The sequence below is a fragment of the Lipophrys pholis genome (assembly GCF_963383615.2).
Source record: "Lipophrys pholis genome assembly, chromosome: 7".
Taxonomy (NCBI): domain Eukaryota; kingdom Metazoa; phylum Chordata; class Actinopteri; order Blenniiformes; family Blenniidae; genus Lipophrys; species Lipophrys pholis.
The window spans coordinates 7,388,707-7,409,398 of record NC_137638.1 but is presented as its reverse complement, the minus strand read 5'-3'; positions in this window follow the sequence as shown (position 1 = coordinate 7,409,398).

Below are 20,692 nucleotides of genomic sequence, written 5' to 3'. Positions count from 1 at the left end.
CAGGCCAAGACAATGCACAGACTGTTTTTTTTTTTTTTTTTAATGCACCATGATTCGAGCTTTCCTGGAAAACCAAAACTGCAGCAGTCGGCCAGTTTTGTAGCCACAGTCAATTTCTTGTAAAGTGTGAGCGTGCAATCTTTGCTGACTTCACATTTTGTTTTGGCACAAACTGTGGTCAGTCAAATTTTCTTGCATTAATTTCATGCACTAAAAGGTTGAAAATAAATGTGAACGGAAACAAAGGTCTGGAGAGCTGTCCAGCATGTATGTTGCCACACACTCAAGCGGTTTTCCATGACTCTTGAGGGGGCCCACTCAAAGGAACAGTGGGGTACTGAACAGTACTGTTTTGTCAAAATGTGTGAACGAGTGGCAATGGAGGGTGTCACTTTTTTAAAAAAAATTTTAAAAAAAGAGTCAAATTGAGAGTGCGCCAAAGATTTGCCATACTTGCCTCTTGACAGTGTACCCCTTTATCATCATTATCTGCCCCACTTACCACTGGCTTGCTTTCTTTTATCCTTGCCTTTTCCTTTTTCTATTTTCATCCCCCACATGGACAATACCTTTTCATTTTTCTTCATCAACTTCTAATCCAAACTTGGGAGAGAATGTACCGGGATGGAGTGTGTTCCGCAGAAACACAACCGATTGTGTAGGATTGTAACTGCAGTTGCTGTGGGGTGAAGCTCATCTTGACATCAGGCCGAGGCGTTATGTTCTTTTCAGATTCGGGGCCACATGCAGCACAGTTCGATTGTCGGCTCCGTTTTACAACGCCGGGGTTGAAAAAGTTGGGTGATTTAAATAAATTTGACTGGATAATAATACTAATAATACTATTACTAATACTAATAATAATGATAATACATTTTATTTGCCGCGCTTTTAAAAACACTCAAAGACGCTTTACATCATCATAAAATCACCAAGCATTAAATTGAGAAACGTCATTAAAAACACATAAAAGAAGATGTAATGACCTACAAATACTGACAACTTTAATATGTCAGAAAAAAAAGGGTAGTTACATCTTCAAAATGTTCGCATTTCTATTGTTCACAAAATCGTTTGGCATCAACCAGAGATGTCTGATCTTCATAGAGTATTGTTTGATGTGTACGTGTGTGTGGCTTTATTACAAAAACAACAAACAGCACCCACTACTGGCCACAGTTTTCAACATTGCTGCGGCAAACGGACATCGTTTTCAAAACGTTGCCGTCTAAATGCAAAACCTTTCCGAAATGAAAATGCGAAAACGTTTTCACTTGAAACCTTGTCGTGTAAACACGGCCTGAGACTTCGGTAGTTGGACCTAATCACACGCTACTCATAACACTCTGAAAGAGTGACAAAGACGTGTTTTATCATGAAAACTTATCACTTCACTTTTGCCCATAACTTTGGCAAAACTGCAGCGATCATTTTACCCAATCTGATAATGCATGACCGTTCTCCTTGACTAAACAAAATCTATTGCAGGCTGTGAGAATCTGAGCCAAACCTTCAGACACGGTGAATATTTGTTAGCATCACTTTGCAAGTTCAGTTCAACTTATATCATCTTTTTTTTTTTTTTTTTTAGCTTTATCCCCAAGACAACAATCCTTGGCGGTCGAGGATTTAAAACTCCGGAGAATCGACCCTGCGGTCAAACTGTATTGTCAACCACTGTAAGGTCAGCAATGAACTCTCAATCTTAGCTGCCTTCGTGACATCCCCTCTGTAAAACGCAGACAACTGAAGGACTCGAGAGGTGGTCGCGTTGTGTGCTCACAACAGTGTAAACCTGTCACTGCCTTTTTGTTGCAACCGCTGGAATTTATGTGCTCGGAGACTAAAATAAAAACCCGGTGTTTCGTCTGTCACGACCTTGATCGGTGGGGCTTCGTAGATGGACGCAACAGTTTTACGACAGAGGCAAAGTCACGGTTTACAAGTCGATCCAGTTTTAAGAGTGACCTGACAATTACATCAATAAAAACGCAAACATTGTGGAATCTGTCGGGCAGTATTTTGTAGATGACTGATGGGGGGAACGGTAGAAGGTAAGAAAATTGAAGTGGAATCAAAAGACCTAAAAGGACGGAGACGGAAAAAGAATCCATCCAACATCGCCCTAAATGGCAGTCGGCAGTCAAGTAATTATATTTGAGCAGTCAACTGATTTTTCTGTGTGATGTGTGTGTTTGAACGTGCATCGAGTGTGTTCCTCGGCTCATCTCTGAAGATATGAATATTAATGACCCCATTAGCAGACCCAGATGCCAGCCAGGGCTTTGGTTGGAGTAACTTGGTCTGATATTAAAAGCACGAGAAATATTGCCTCTGCGAGATCTGATTCAAGCTGTTCTCTCACCAGCGGGGGCACGGCGCTGAGGTGGAGCCTATTAGACGTTCCCATGAGCTGGCGATGATTTAAATTTGGGTGAATCAATCTGAGCGAGACAGCTCAATCGAACACAAAGTGTCTGGGAAAAAAAAAAGTGACGGCGTTAGAAAGTGATATTCAGACTTCATCAAGCCTTGTGCAGCCAAAAGATCTTTGAAGATATCACACTGTTTTTAAACTGATGCTGAACTTTATTGTGAGTGGGAGAAGTCGTTTTTTTGCTGGAGAATTGTGGTTTCCCTTTTATTATGACATAATCTTTCGGGGGGATCTTGAGAAAAGTCAATGAAGATTTGCTAAAAGAAAATAGCTGATGGTATGTCTCCGCTGCATGGTGGCATGGTATATATATATATATATATATATATATATATATATATATATATATATATCCTACATCGTCATGTGGCTCAGCTGGGATGAATGTGCCAGATACTGAGTGGGCCTATGCTATTATAATACCAACTTCTGGCCTGACAGGAAAACAGTGTTGTTCCTGTGTGGACAGCGATCACTATAAAAAACATGCAGCTGTTTTGAGCGATCCTTTATTCTTGGAGGGGAATGAATTCATATGTGAGATTCTGTGAATTTCCATTAAAATGTTCTGGGAATGAATCAACAACGTGAAAGCATATTGACAATTATTCTACAAAGCAGCAACAATGTCAATTCAAATGAAGTCAAACCAACATGGAGAAAATTGGGAAATGAGCTCAGTGAGGGCGGTTTGTGCTCATGCAGCAAATCGATTTGACTTTTAATGACCCAAGTTTACTTGTCCAGGTAAGTCTTCCTGTCTAAATCTGTATTTTTAAAAAGTAGCAGGCAGCTTTAAAAAAAAACAAAAAAAAAAACAACAACATGCATATGACTGTATACTGTATAATAAATATTCACATTTCCATCTGGACATACGTGGAAAAGATTTGTCATCAGTGTAAAAACATATTGATTAAGTTGAGCTGTGGTTTAGAAGTCAGGGATGTAGATTCGCATTGAAAAATAGACCACAATTCTTTGCTGCAGGGTCACACTCACTGGGCAGCATATACAGTATAGCTGAATATACACATGCTAAACACAGCTGCATGCTTGCTCAGTCAAATAAATACACGCAAGCATGCAAGCAAAACATTTCACTCTTCTTTAACCTTTGATGACATCGTATACTGGCTGACTCACACAAACATTTATTTTATTTTTGTTTAATTGAATAATGGATTTGAGTCGTCACTCATTCAGTCTTGTTTATCTTGTGGTTATAATTATATAATACTTTTGTCTTCTTTCAATACATTTCCCTGCTTTGTGTCTTTATCCTTGAGAAGTGTTAGATGTATTGAACTAAGTTATACTAACTCAAAAAATTTATTTGTGGAAAACAGACAATTTCATTAATTTATTGAAATGTGTCCATTTTGGAACGCGAGTTGTCATTACGCACACGTAGCCAATCAAAAAAACAGTATTGAAGACTTCTCACTGCACCAGAAAGCCGGGGCGCCGGTGGCTCGGTTGGTGGAGCACATGTCAAAGTGTCCTTGAGGAAGACACTGATCCCCAAATTGCTCTCAATGGATGGACTGAGCATCTTTGCATGGCAGCCGCCTCCATTGGTGTGTGAATGGGTGAATGTGATAAACGATGTAAAGCACTTTGGGGACTGCTCAAGCGGTGAAAAAGCACTAAATAAGTGAAATCCATTTACCATTAAAATTGGCTTCATGTTGAGCTCGTCATAGTTTTCACCTAGACTCTGCACCACAGCAAAAGAAACTTAAACGTGCCACTGTTGTCCCCTGAAATAAGGTGTTAGACCCCCCCCTGGTTTAGAGTCAACAACAACCCAAAACTACAGTATTATGTGTTTATAATGGGCTGGGGTAGAGTATGCTCATTGCACAGAAGAATCAAACAGCAGTTCTGTGGCTCTGCCGATCACTACACCACCGTGCCACTCCACCTGAAACTAAATAGAAATGACCTTCAAACGGTGTGTGCTGCACGGTCGCACGCACTCGCAAAGGGAATGCTCACAAACACCTCCTGCAAATCCTTTCACCTGGTGCAGTCTATAAGTAAAAGATACATCGTCTCAGCCTCCCCGCAGAGCAGACAATCCTCCTCTCTGCCGGGATCAAGGTGCTGTCTTTTCTCTGAGCAATCTGACAACCTCATGACTCAACCTAAAATCAGCAACGCGTCATCCGTTTGGATGTTTTCCACAGCGTATTGTGAGGCCGTCTGACACTCCACGCTCCAAACATACTAATAGTGTGACCTCCCTCGGCGCAGGATAGCCGCTAAGCATGACTTGCTTAGTTCAGTTTCCTCTCCTTTTTGGATGAACTCCCCCAACTGTCATCACTACGGCACGGCAGCCTGTGTGTCAGCCTAGCCAGAGCGCGTGCTGTTGAGCGGCCATCCGCAGCCTGCCAAGCCGAAAGATGCGACCTCGTGCCCGTCTCTGCTTCCAATCCTGCAGCTTTTCCACCCCGGTCTCCCAGGCGAGGTCACAGACTGTAGTGACCCCGGCCGGCTCCAGCCTGGAAACTCGACCTGGCTGAGGAGGGCAGCTTGGCAGTAAAGAGCTGTTTGTTCAGAGACAACTGTGGCTGTCTGAAAGTTACAGACTCAGAGTTTTGTAAGTTCGGCAATGAAGAGGAAATTGACAATTGTCCGTGAAAAGTCTCACAAAATATGCAAAATGGCAGCTTGTTTGGTTTTATGGAGTTCAAAAAAAGACCACTAACCCTGAATTTAGGGCCTGTTTACATTTCAAGTAAAAATGCACAAGTTTTGCATTTTCAATTCAGAACAGAGTCATATATATATATACAACACTATTTTATTCCATATCTTTCATGTTTTAAATTTTTTCCTCTCTCATAAGGAAGGAAGAAGACAGTAATAGTTTTCGAAATGTAACGTCTCTCATATGAGTCAGCAGGTTCACAGCCGAGTGAAGCTAAAACTGCAGCTTGACTAATGCATTCATTTGCACTTGTCCCTGGTAAACATGCGCAGGAATGCAATTAATTTGTCATTGAAATCACGTCACGTCAATGAGAGGTGAAGATATACACGGTTTTAACGTGTCAGTATTTCCAGTTCAGCTACAACATCTCAGAACACCACCACGGTAAAGGATCAGTGAAGTTTGACTTCAGTCGAGCTACTATATCACACACACGTTCCCTGCTATGTGTTCTATACAAAACTATTCAGTATGGGAGTATATAAATAGCTCACTTTGCGCATCCAACCTAAAACCACTTTTTCCAAACTATTTTCCACATTTTGAGACCTCGTCAACACAATGAGGTTCATGGTCACAAGGGAATCATGCCGCGCTGATATCTGTGGGAATCGGCTGCAGGTGCGTCAACGCTGTAGCCCCACATGTCGACACAAAGAAAGTGAGACAAAAATCAGCCACACGTGGTCACACAAGGACAAAAGACGCGAGGAGTACAGCCAGTAGCTGGTCGACCTTTTCATCTGACAAGATGCCAGAGTATCTCTCGCTGAAAAGAAACTGCTAAAACATGTTTGTTTTTCGTAAGGTGTGGACCAAGCTGTGGGCCAATAACCGAATTTTACACTTGGCTGAAGAGTCAATATTGTCGGGGAAAACAGCGTCGCACGCGCGGATGATTTTCAGATGGGAAACTCATGCCAAGACAGTGATGTTTTGTCACAGTGATAACCAGGTCTGCGTGCGCACAACTCGTGCCAGGCTAACGTCACCGATGCTTTGTCGAGAGTCGCTTTGTTGCAGAGCGCCGTTTCTAGCTGTTTTCAATGTCCATTTGAAAAGGTTGTTTTCAATGGGGCTATCATAGCAACAACATGACTTGTGCCTGTGTGAGAGTTGCCTGAGTATGTGCGACATAAAACATGTCCAAGATGCAGAGCACACAATAGACATAGCGAATGCTTAAATACCACCTTCAGATACCCAAACACAAAAACACTGTTTATTTGTTTATGTCAGCAGTCGGCAATCTCTTTACCATGGAGTATCAGTTTTACATTTTGCCATAAGCAACAGTGGGCTAAAACAAAACTAAATACACAGAGCGAAAACAAAATAAGAACAAACAAAACATCTTATTTGATTAAGGCCATATGAAACTATATAAAGATTTCTGTTTTTTGGTATTAAAAGCAGTGGTTTGATATAAAATCAGTAAAAAAAAAAAGGAGGAAAACATTCATCTGTCATGTGTGAAAAAAAAAACCAATCATCCATATTGACATTTCACAAAAACTGTGACTACGACAAAACACAGGACCGGCTGAAGCTACCACATAGAAACAGATGCCTATCGGCAGACAAACGTATTCATAAAGTGAAAAACAAGGCAGGTTGAGGCTACCACACATTCCCAGCTGCTGAACAGTCAATGTGATCTCTGGCCTTGCTTTGCTTGGGCGAGCGCCGTTATCTGGGGCTTGTAGTTAGTCACTTTAAGTTGCAAAAATGCCTCAGTGTGGTCCGTCATTAAAAGAGTCGCTGAGCATGTGAGAGAATATCTGCTGAGTCAAACACTGACAGCAGAGTCAGTGTAATATTCTGCAGACTGCTGAACTTCTCTGGTGGAAATGTCCAGCAGGTGAGGCTGCAGGCTTTGTAGTTTCTGAGTTCGAGAAACATCTGTCACCCGTATATTCATCCGGTTCATCAAAAGCACGTCGAAATAGTATCTGGAATAGTTGCAAGCTTCACTCCCATGTTGAGTCTTGAGCCTCTGCCTGACGGTCTCCTTCAGAAAGCATGACTGGCGCCTGCAAAAAGATTGATTTTACGGTATAGTATCAAACTGTGTTTCCAGCTGTTTGCGAGTAATCATGGATTAATTTCACATTGGAAAAACCATAGAGTCACATTTCCACAAAGCAGCAGGTCGCCTGCATTCCTGTTTTCCATCAATTATCAGAAAGGAAGATTTATTTAAATTCTTTTTCTAATTCGAGTACCACAGGTGGCACGAACCGAGGTGACGGATGCACCACGTCTCCTCAAGAATCTTTACAAACAAAAGCCACCAGTCGGGCGCTCGTAACGTAAAGCAGCGGCGGCAGGAAACATTTCATTTGCATTCGCAGTGAGTCAAAAACGCTTCTTTAGAATATGTCAGTGGGAGAGCGAACGGTAATCGCTGACGCCGTAATCAGTGGGATGTAATTGCATTCACTTGCATGAATGTTCTTTAAATTGAATGTGTTGCGTCAACGTCGTCTGAAGGCTGCCAGTAAATTGAACTCTCCAAAACTATCACGTAAAAGCAGTGCCGGTAGTGGAAATTACCCAAATAAAAATATGTTCAGCAGAAAAAGTCAAACATATACCTTAGGTCCAATTAAAACTGGACCTGATTCAGGGGATTGCTCGTAGACTTCAATGGAGTGAACATGTGTTTGAAAGCCTGCAAGCAGAAGACAAAAACATTCAGCAAAAATCTGCATTGATGTGAAAACTCTGTTTCCCCGAACGACAAATAAAAAGCTGCTAACACTTTCATCATTTGAACGACGGCGTTGCCCTCTCCCTTTCGTTGGCTTCTCTGGCCGACCTCCTCTCACCTGTCCATGTGTGGCGTTGCATATCTTTTGACTCCCTCCAATCCTAATCCTGCTGCGGTGGGGATTACATTGGAGGCAGTGATTAAAGCAGGAAGACCTTCAACTGCAGGATCTGGGTTCAAGCCACCATGACTGGGCAGATGCCTCTTTTTTTTCCCGCCGCTCTAACCTTGAACAGGATGGTGAACACTTTCCAGCTCCAGGTGTGCCGCCCTGTAGCCCGATCTAGATTGTGACCTTTGCTGTGGAGGGAGAACAGAGATAATTAGGTGAGGTGGGATACTGTGATCTATATATTATTGTGTCTTTCGTGAAGGAAAAAAAAATGTAAACTGAAAAACGTTCTCCACTTATCTGTCAAGACTATAGGAATGAAAGCACATCTTAACATTTCTCGACCGTGTGGATTTCTCTCTTCAGAAAAGTTTTGCGTTTAAATGGCAACATTTTTAAAGCGAAATCTGTTTAGACGTAAACGGCAGAAAAGCTCTATAAGGGTGCAGTTTGCATGCCAGGCCATAAGTTGGTGCTGTTGTTTGTTTTTGGAATGAAAGCACACACACACATGCGTGCAGTGAATCTTACGATATAATCATTAACAGTGGCGAGTAAACGGATATTCATGTGGACAGACGAACAAGTTGGATTGCAGATGAACTATTTACTCGGGTTGGGGCGATCATGTGCAATAGCAGCATTTTAGAAAAGCTGCAGTTTGATCCATTTCCATGGAGATGGAGTTGGAGCCTTTTCAAAAAGTTCCACTTTGGAAGCAGTAAATCATGAAGTTGCTTTTTCAATGACTCCCAGCACTTATTATGTAAACGGACAATCAAAACACAGAGAAAGTTTTGCGTTTTCGCTTGAAAACAAATGACGCCTTAAATAAGAAGCATGCTTCATGCAATGATTGGCCGACTAATTCCATAAATATAAAACTTTTCTTAATGGATGCTGATGCGTCCTTGTGAGAGCCGGGTATTGCAATCCCTGATAGATTGATAAACCGTTTAAAGTCCTAGACAAAGGCATTTTCCACTGTTCACTGTTTCCGATATTGATTTTGTGACCAGCAAACCACCTATAATTGGAAGCTGTGTGAAGATAGTGCTTTACAGCAAAAGGCAGTATCAGGTGTTAGAGCAATTACTGCGGGGTGTTGTACAGTTTTTATCTGGAACTGAGATGGAAGAAACGCTCATCCGGCTCCTGTCCTTGAATAAAAAAGAGGAGACTTCAAAGGAAATTACCAAAATCAGAAATGCTGCACTGAATAGAAAGGCCATTTCAATCAATACTCCCCTTGAAAGATGTTATAAATTGACTAGTTTGGCAGTGGTGGGATCATAATCAGAAGGATTAAATCGAGGACTAATGGTACGTCTGGATTAATTGCCCACTCTGTGGAGGCCTATCTTTGAGGAAAACACCATGCTTGTACATCCCTCCACCTCTGCCTCTTGCTCTGCTGATTGCTTTGTGGATGCTGCATGTTAAAGCCAGTGCATTGGGAAAATGAGGTCTTAGCGGCTCCTCTTTTATCATAAAGTAGCTACTAATTACCAGCAACCCACAAGCTTATTAAAGTCTTTGGGGGGCTACAAGAGAGATAATCCACACCCCCGCTTGATGATGATGATGCAAAGATTAAGAAGCTGTTCAACACAATACTTTTTTGCAGGTTCGTGCTGAATTTGTACGCGCGGATGATTCTCTGTCGCGGCGCTCAAATGCCTTCAGATGAATTTGTGAGATTATTGGACTTGATTAGATTAAATCTTACTTCCTATAGTGTTGCTGCTGGCAGAGTTTATCTTCTGTACGCTGTGCAATCCACTACAACACTGAGCACCCCCATCACAACCAAGAAATGTTTAAACTACACTCAAAACACATGAAGGAAAAAAGACCAACAACATATAACCCAACAATATTTAGTGTTTATTCATCTTACAAGGATTTCTCCCCACTCTGAACCATTTCCTTTAGTTATGCTGCTGCGGATTTAGAATTCTACCAATTTAATCCAGTTTTTGAAATCAGTAAGAGTAAACACAAACAAAAAGGATACTCACTTGATCCTGAGTCTATTTTACTCATATGCTGCAGCAGAATCAATTCACAACATAATTGTTTTTAGGAGAGAAGGCCTCGGTAGACGAACGCATCGTTTAAGTGTTTTTGTTTCAGAAAAATTTTGCGTTGACAACAGTAAATCTGGAAAAGAGAAGAGACATTCAAACAGTTGTCTAATAACAGAAGTATCCAATATTGTACAAATGAAAGCCTGTAAAGAAAAGAAACATGCTAATCAAAGCATTGGGACTATAGTGGGAACAGTTGTGATAGATAACATAACAGAGAAAAACACATTTCCATAGCAATTCTTACAGTAAGATAAATTACATGGCGTTAACCAACACTAATGTTTATCAGTCACACATCCTTACACAATGTTGCTCCACCTGTAATGAACCAAAGACGTCTGCGATAGAAGGTACGAGTCCCTGGATTTATCAATAGATGAAGCTTCATAACTATTTCACCGGCAGTGGTACTTTTACTATTCGTTGGGGAATCTTTGTTTTTCCAAGATGGCGGACATCAGAAAAATGGACATTGAAACTCACGTAGTATTTTGGCCATTTTAGTATCCGCTCGCCTTGAACTTTGCCAGGAAAACGTGTTTGGTATGTTGTCCACACATTTAGGTGTGTTAACAGTTAAAAACCAGCCGATTCGTCGGCTTGCCATACTTACCAGGTCCCCTCACCAGAGGTTCTACCTGTATAGTATATTAGGGTGGGTCTTCTTCTTTGTGGGAAGTCTGTTTTGGTCCCCAGGCCAAATGTTTGACATCCCTTTGGAACACCTACACTCAAATCCAGATATTTCCTAATTGCAATACCCAAAGCCCATGTCAGGAAGTTCATGTAAGCGCTCATTTTTGGTTTGCAGGGTTGGATAACTTGGAGAAAAAAAGTGAGAAAGTTTATCAGACTCTTTAATTTCTGAGTGGCACGGGTTTAATGGTCCAGTCTACCATTCAGTCGAGCGTAAAGACCTCGACGTCCACTTCTTTCCCTAATTTACGTCACTTCAAAAGTGTATGCTCGGTTCTATATGTCGAACTGAAGATGGACTCTACAGAAAAGAGCAGAGACACTTGTACATGGATCCAAACAACTATGTGACATTGTTTGTCCTTTGGAGAGCGAAAAGCTTTCTGCTTTATTTGACTGTGGCTGAGTCCAACAAGAAAGCAAAAAACTGATGTTTTGTTTTTTTTTGTTGTTGAAAAGAGGCTGTAATTACCTGTGGGCTTCTCTCTCACTTGATTAAGGAGGAAAACTAATCCTGGAGAGCCGAGAATGAAACGCACACCGGCAGAGATGCAAACACACAAACACACTTCAGTACGTGTAGTGGAGCGTCTCTGAGACAAACACACACCCACAGCCACAAAGGTGCTCACACAAATGCACATTATCACGGTAATACAAAAGCCCAGAGGCCCACAGTTTAATTGAACTTTCCCACCAATCTACCGGCAGTTTTTCTTTTCTTTGCCGTACACTTCTTTTCATTCTCCTCTCCTCTTAATCAGGAAGAGAGTTGGAGGCAACGAGAAGCGAGGCAGAGTGACCAAAGAGGAGGCAGAGAACAGAAAAATAAGGTACAGTGAAATAAACAGAGAGAAAATGAGGACGATGTGAATATCATATGAGGGAAATAAAGAGGGAGCTGGGTGGAGGAAGGTAGACGGGTAATCTAATCCTGTGGATGAAACAGTTAGACCGAGGGGGAAATGAGCTTTTTACAAAGGCAACTCCAGCAAAAAAAGATAAATTAGAAAAGTGCAGAAATGTATACTCCAATGCTGGCGAGAGGACGCCCACAGCTGTGGAGGAATTTAGAAAGTGATTATGAGTTGCTGCTCGTCGTCATCAAGGGATTAAGATAACCAATAAAAATGTTTCATAGTAAAGTGTGTGTGTGTGTGTGTTAGTTATTGTAGTTAAAGTACGCGGAACAGAAGGACTTCAATAAAACCTGTTTCATGGTTCAGGTAATATGATATGAGGGTTGTTGTCAGACAAAAGTTTGTGTTTTTTATTCAGCTTACTGAGGCCCCGTTTGCGTGACGTTTTCAAGTGACAATGGAAAACTGTTGATTCGGTTTTGGGTGAATGGACACGACAATGGTGCTCGGAGAAAGGGGGGGGCTGCCAAGGTAGAATTTATGAAAAGAAAAGTTTTGTGTTTACATGGCAACGTTCTGAAAAAGATCTTGGTAACGGTAGAAGTGTCATCTCGAGTATGTGTTATCAGCTTCAATGTGACTGTTCTGTCAATCTCAGTGGTATTTTCTTTTTTGGGGGGGTGGGGGGGCTAATACACTCAGACAACACTCGAGCCATCAAGTGAAATATAACCTAAAATCCCTCCACGGAGGAGTGAGAAGGTTACAGGTGAGATCTTTATTTCCATCATTCTCTATCATTGAGGATTGTAAACCCTCTTTGTTAATTTGTTTGTTTTTCCTGACGGTGACACCGAGCGGAGGATCTTTTGAGTTGGTGGGCGGCGGAGGGAACAGAGACGAGGCTGACAGCTGAAGCGTTCCCGCTCTTCTTCTCCCTTCTTTCTCCGCGGTAATTGCAAATGCATTTATTCCAGCTTGGTGGCTGGCTTTATTCACAGCTGTGTCTAGATAGCGGGAGGCAGTTTCAGACACTTATTCTTTATTTCCCAAATTGAGGAACATACTTATCAATGCAAATAAAATTGTAGAGGAAGGAAGAAGAGGGGGGAAAAAAAAGGAGAGGGGGGGGGGGGGGGGGTGTCTTTTTTTGTCGCTTAATTTAGTTGTGTACCACACTATTCAGCACAGTCTGACAGAGCGTGTGAAGGTAATCCACTTAGTTTAGAGACAATCCTGACCGGCTCTCTCTTCTCATTGGCTGAGTGCTGACCGGCCTAAAAGCTTCTGAAGCAAAAGGTGAAGAGCAATTAGATTCACTGACGCACACACACACACACACACACACACACACACACACACACACACACACACACACACACACACACACACACACACACACACACACACACACAGCCGCCTCACACCTTCAGACCTCCACACACACACCACCTGTGTGCTAATGGTGCACACAGCACAGCACAGCACAGCACATAACCATAATCATTTCTTCCAGCTGTACACACTGTCCACTCCCACCGCTCCGACATCCATTCCTCCATTACCTCTTTCTCTTCACCGTCGCTGCTGAACTTACAAAGTTTGACACAGTTTCACTCAGGTCATATGACTCATGCTGTACACACACACACACACACACACACACACACACACACACACACACACACACACACACACACACACACACACACGGTACTTTCCATGCCTTCCAGGGACATTACATCAGAGCGCCGCGCCGTGTCGGGCATCGGCGGGTATCTTTCCCCGCTTTGTTCACATCCGCATCATTTTGTTGCTCTCGTCACATCGTGTCCTTGCTGCATCTCACAAAAAGTTTTACCTCTAAGATACTTTTAGCTCCAGTAAATTCTCCTGAAACTAAGTCCAGAGGAAGCTTTGAGAAGACGCCTCACCTTTTAACATTTCAACATTTCGGTGTAACGGAACTGTTTGTTGACTCACAAACTTCCCTTTACAGGATTTCTTGTGTGTTTTGTTTTGTAGTATTAATTTACAATTGTAATAGATAATAAATAAATAATCTGTTGATAATCCTAACTGAGGATTCCAATTTAAATCCCCCCCCCCCCCCCCCCTTTTAAAGGCCTTTCTTTGTGTCAAGTTGTCGTTGAAAATAATCTGTTCTCAATGACTTACTGCATTAAACAAAGGTTAAAAATCTAAAAACTAAACACAAATAAACAGGTAGATCTAGAAATAGATATTTTTGACACTATTCTGGGACAGCTACTCCTGTCATGTGCACCCTACAGTGAATGAAAACGAGTCCAACACATTTTTTTTTTTTTAATTCACTCAAACATTGTATGTGTGTGCACAAATACAATCCCTTGAACTCCACTTTAAAAAAAAAAAAAAAAAGATTATGTAACGTTGTCCTGGCCCATGTTGTCTGTGCCTTCTCGTGTTGTACTCTGATCGATCGGTTTGTGGACATGGTTCTTGGAAGCGGTCTACTTTTGGGAGTTCTAGTCCAGAATCTGGCACTCTGACTCCCTGACAGGCTGTCGTTTGGGACAAGAGGCCACAAATAAGAAGAAACCAAGATAACAAATTCAAAAGTTAATTTTTAGCTCTAAAAGTTGTGAAATCAGAGTTTTTCTTCCAAAACAAAACAAAATCTCTTTTTTAAAATATATTTTCATGAGAATTACGAATAGTGGAGTACCATGCACATTTCAACAAATCACTGTTTGAAGAAGTTTCATTTGAGTTTATATAATTTGCTTCCGGCCCTTTGATGTTTTCATGATCTACCTTCTAATAATGCTTTTCAAAGGTAATTGTCTTCAAATGGAGATGAGATGTGAACTCCAACCTTCTGTTTTAACACCTCGACCCCCTACCTTCCATTAGTATACATCCTCCATAAATAGTGTGGTGTTCAGGGTGACATGCCAATATCCTCATCATATCAATATGTATAGGCTGACACCACAGTCAATCCAGGGTTAATAAATATCGATTGTGTAAACACTGATCTACGTGATGCCGTAAGCTTGATGGAAATTTAAAAAGGTGGGTCAGAGATGCCTGTGTGTAGTATGCTTGACAGCTCGTCTTTGCTTTGACAGTTTGGATTTAAAGGCAATTAAAAGATCTTACACTCATACAAAACAGGTAAATAGAAAGAAGGAGCTCAAACCAAACCTCTTGACTCTCCTCCTCCAATTTGCATCCGAGGAAACGCTTCACACAATGTATTAGAGCCACTTTCAGAAGGCATGAGGGGCTTTTGTGTTTGCAGCATGCAAATCAGTGTTCCTAGTGATGGATGTCATCTGGCACGGTAACCAGCCTCACTTAATGCCCACGGGCAAAAAGAGCTCACAGTCGAGCAATTTCCTGAGCAACATGAGCATTGTTTTTTTTTTTTTTTGAGGGGACACAAAAATTGACTGGTAGCTCATGATTAATGAGTTCCAAGCCACACGGTGCCGATAAATGGCAACTTTTATGTTTCGAGTGATGAATAGAGTGAAAACGGAGAGAAAAATATCCACTATTTGTTTGACCAAATTGTTCTCAGATTTGCCAAAAACACGAAGCAGTTATATTTATTCTGATAGGCAGCTCACTTATACTCGTTAGTGGCAAATATAACTGTGATGAATAAAAAAATAACAAAATTGCACCTCGCAATAATAAATGACATATTTCATCAGATCAGGAATATTTTGTTGAGATGTTTCATCTGATCACTTGACTCACGATTTGCACATTTTTTTTATCGCAGGCACGAATATGACGCAATGTTTCCACGTTAAAATGCGAACGTTTTATCGCGTTTACATGACAATAGTGCTCGGAGCCCCTGAAAAAAGTAACTTCTCACATATGTGTGTGGTTTCATTACAAAAAACAAAAAACAGCACCCACTAGTGGCCCAACATAAAAACAACATCCTTTTGAGCAATTCCGCCAGTACATGGACATCGTTTGCAAAATGTTGCTCTGTAAATGCAAAGTTTTTCTAAAACTAACTATTTTGTGTGTAAACGGAGGCCTTAGTTTTATAGGCCGCTCGCATAAGTGGCGAATATTTCTCCGAAAAATATTGGACAATTAGATTGCGTCAAGAAATAATGGATTACTTCTTTCATCATGTCAGCGCTATTTTGTTGGTGTGTTTCATCTGATCACTCAACTCACAATTCTCCATGGGAATCTGAAAGCAAAAAAAAAAAGCAACATGAAATCACTAAAGAAAACAAAACAAACAGCGCCTCCTCGCTTTGTATTTGCAATAAAATCTCGGCAGGAGGTTATTTCAGAACCCGAGTCACTCAAGACAAATTCAATTTGTTCTTACACATTAATGCAACACACACGGTCCAGCATGTCACTGCTCACTTGCACAAACACTTACACCTCCCAGTCAAAACAACACTCATGCCTATTTTCTCTTGTAGCCCCAGTGCTCCCTCTTACACACACACACACACACACACACACACACACACACACACACACACACACACACACACACACACACACACACACACACACACACACACACACACACACACACACACCTTTATTCCGTCTACAGTAAAGGGGACATTTATTCTGATTATGTTGGGCCCTGGAGATCGAATATTGTAGTAATCAGAAAACTGGCCAGGCATCTATCACTGCAGCAACCAATCAAACGGCTCGCTCCACCAACAGCGAATGGGAAAAATTACACACAGAAATGATTCCCACTGGTCGGTGTGTGACTTTACTTTTGCACCTCTATCCTTACGAGGACAGATCTCAGGAGCGTGAGAAGTGCCTGAAGTGAAATCTTATTGCTCTTTCCTTAAACACACATGACAAATGGTTCAACTTATGGGTCGCAACTCGCCCTGAGGCCAAGTAATTAATGTACTTTTGGGGTACAGGGTTGGAAAATGAATTTCAGCCGCTGCACGGACCTCACAAAAATTAGTGGTGTTTGGTGTGTGGGAGTGTGTTTTTTTTCTGTCTATCCGGAGAGTGTGAGGCTATTTGTTTTCGCTGGTGATGAAGGTGGCACCGTATTTGAAGAGACAGGGAGGAGGGAATTATGAGAAAGTGTGCGAAGCAACATCGCCAAGACCTTTAAGAGTGGCTAGTCCTCTGATCCACACACAGTAGTGCAGCTTTGAAACGTACACACTTTGCAACAGTTCTAATCTCATTCCAACTTTTTTTTTTTGACATTACATGTGTATCTCACGATGGAAGCATCCAATTATCACCAGTGGAAATCTCTGCAGAAGTGCTCACACACACATCATGGATCGTCTCCTCCTCTTTTTGACCCATGTACATGAATATGATGGGATATGTGGCTTTGTGTGTCTCTGTGTTAATATCAATTCTTCTTCTTCTTCTTCTTCTTCTTCTTCTTCTTTTGGGTTAAACGGCAGCCGCTCTCGTCGTCCATGATGGCTTTTCCCCCTCTCTGTCAGCAGCTTTTTTGTCCCTGATGACTGTTTCCCTTCTTCGTCTTCTTCTTCATTTGGGTTCAGTAGCAGTTGTCATCTGTGAAGTTGCACTACCGCCATCTGCTGGTTCTAGCTAGTCCATACCATTCCAAAGAAAAAGAGAAGAAAAGAAAGGAAGGAATAAGAAGTTGTAATGTGGATAGAAAGTAAATACTGACATCTCCAACATTCTTCTTAGAACAAAGTTCCATCTGGAATCCTAGCTGCCCCAGAGTGTGTATTTAGACAAATATGGACTAACTGCCACAGAATTACATACATGGTTTGGCTCTGAAGCAGAATTTTCACTAGCAGCGAGGAAGCTTCACTAGTAGAATCGCTGATCTCTCAACAATATGCACGGTTCCCATCTGCTGTTCAGTTTTGGGTTTCAGAGCTGCGTTAAGACCTCGACTGTTACTGAAACCATTTGGACAAATGGGAAACAGAAGATACTATGATTGAAAAGCATCAGCTCATGTCTTTGTTGTCATTTTCATTGTCCCACAAGCCGGACTAAATAAACCATCTTACAGCTTGACTTTGGCTCATGAACTGCATGCCTGACAATCCTGGAATGAAGTACCAGCAACCACAAAGTGCATAAAGTTATGTTGGCCTGAGATTGAATTTCACATAAAAGTGGTGATGGTGGTTAAAATGTGAGCTGTATCTGTATTTTTTTTTCTTTTTTGCCAGTATATGTTTTTATTTTCAATTCATACCTTATGATTGTTATGGCTAAACTTAACAGAAGAATCTTCTGCTGTTCGAATCTGCTGTGTTTTGCCATTTATGTAATTCAGCGCAGCAATAAGCATGAAATTTTACAAAACAAGAGCAGCAGCTTGCATCAGAGGTCATCTGCATAATAGAAGCGATCAGAGTCAGTTCCACAGTGAATATCATTAGGAATGTGAAGTTAAGAAAAATACATGATTTGGGTTGTGGCCTGACTCATTCAGAAAACTGTAGAAAAGATGTGAGAAAATCAGGATTAATAGGTGGCCCAGCAGGAGAACAGGCTTTAAATGACTCTCAGGCAGACAGCCATGAGGAACAACCACTGTGTAAGTTTATCATTGGTATTCATAACAATGATTCATTGAATATTTTCAGCCCCTCGATTAATCCCACACTCATGACAAAATGTGTCACAACTACTTGACACGGAATTCTGGAAAATGTAAATTAGTTAACAAGAAATTAGAGATTCAATTATAACAGATCGAATTTCTCATGAGGGAGAGTTTTTTTTTTTTTTTTTTTTCATGGAGCTCCAGTAATATGTAACATGTGACATATCAGCAATTACTCTTAAAAAAATGTTCATTTGAAATTCAGATGAGACAGCATGTGGTAAAAAAATCATTTCTTCTTTCTGAAAATTCACATGATTTGATTCATTAACAGTTTCGTGCTGCGAGTAAACCATAATTTGGGTGTTTGGTTAATAACACTAGATGTACCTTGGTGGACAAGCTTACGTCACACATTTCGCTTGGATCGTCCACTTTTAATTATCTACATTTATTTATTAACATTTTCAAACAGCTCCCAAGATCTACATCCTGAAAATGTTCTGACTCCATCTTTGTGTAACTGTTTGAAAACGGCTTCTAGATTGAATTTGGGATTGGCCCCACTTTCCATAGGTGGAAAAAAAAAGTTAAGAAATCTACCCAATATATGCACACCTGTGAGTTTTTCCAATTTGCTTGTACTCATAGGCATAAATTATAACACTCCCTCTCGCCACTTCAGTGAAACCGACTATAAAGCTTTATAGCAAAGGTTATACTGATTGTTAGATATGTTAACTGCTGAAAGTAGAGCTGTACAGCAAGTGTGCATCGATGTTATGTGACAAACTGAACCTCTTGAGCTTCATTTCGTTCACCTCATAGTTGATGTACATAAAGAGGAGCTTGTTTGTTTCTTTTCTAAACTTGGTATTGTTGTGTAATAATGTAAACCGGGATATTCCCAACTAGCTATGGACTATCCCAGTTCCCGGCTGCTTAAATTATAGTTTTCATTTGGCATCTCCGTCAGGTCAAGTACTTGCTTTCAGTTTTCCGTTTTAAAATGTCGCCTTTTTTCTCAGGCCATGAATCATAAAGCACAATATTAGTGAAACAAGTATTTCTTGGCAGGTTAGAGTGGTGAAGAGACACGGGCCAAATTGTTCTTATAGTGCGAACATAAAGGTTATTTATTGAGAACTGTTTCCATTTGTTTTCCAGACTTGCTACAAAAAGGAAATCACTTGAAATGTCGGGTCATTGTCTCAAGGACACTTCACACAGAGAACCAACTGAAAATAGCGGAAAGCAAAATTTGAACATTTCATAAACATGTGCGCCGCTTAAAAAAAACACACACACACACAAAGACTTGAATTCATGTAGTAGGAAGAGCGGAAAAAGTCCTATAATAGCTACATCTGTACAAGATCGTTAGCTGACACATCACGCTGTCGTCTCACACGTGGAGCCGCTGAGAGTGCACGAGCTCACATATGGAAAAGCTCTGGGATGCATCTCATCTTGTGGAAGGTGCCTTTGTAACCTGCACAACGGCTGCTGCAGCTGACAAACACACACGGACACACATTCAGAAGCACAAAGGTTCTATTGGCCAAAATCAGAGAGGAAGTCGGAGAGGGGTCAGCGTGTGAGACCTGGCCTCATCCAGGAGCCCGAGGCTGCGTCTGTGTAGGTGTACATATGGTTAAATGTGTGTCTCACTATTTTGTGTGTCTGCATAGGTGTGATGTGCATGTGTAACGATGCTCTCCATCTGTTCTCCCTTCCTGCTTCAGATCCCAGTTATGCTTTCCTACTGCGATCCTGCTGTTGTTAGCGAGTTGCTCTCTGTAAGCGTGTGTGTGTGTGTGTGTGTGTGTGTGTGTGTGTGTGTGTGTGTGTGTGTGTGTGTGTGTGTGTGTGTGTGTGTGTGTGTGTGTGTGTGTGTGTGTCACTGAGACACGGAAAGTTGTAGGGGCTCCTTTCTACCTCCTACATGTACACCTTATCCCTTCCTGGCTCCCTGGGTTTACAAAGCCTCATTAAGCCACCCTCACCACAGCGCGCACACACACACACACACAGGACCTGATGCTATTAACATGTCATGTGCAAGGTGTGTGTGTGTGTGTGTGTGTGTGTGTGTGTGTGTGTGTGTGTGTGTGTGTGTGTGTGTGTGTGTGTGTGTGTGTGTGTGTGTGTGTGTGTGTGTTGGCCATAGGTGACTCAAAATAGAAGCTATCATCACAGCTGGATACATCCTCTGCACATATTTTTTTCGTGTAATGGTCAATCAGAGATAACCAGCCTCTTTTCCCAGTGTAATCACAAAAATTCATCCTATTATGCTTTCTTGTGTTGCGTAACATAAAAGTGGCCTTTTGAAGACAGCGAGGTAAATATAAAAGCAAATTGTTGATGCCGAAGGTTTGAAGGTTTCGAGCAGGCCAATCAATACAGCCACACGCGTGTTGAG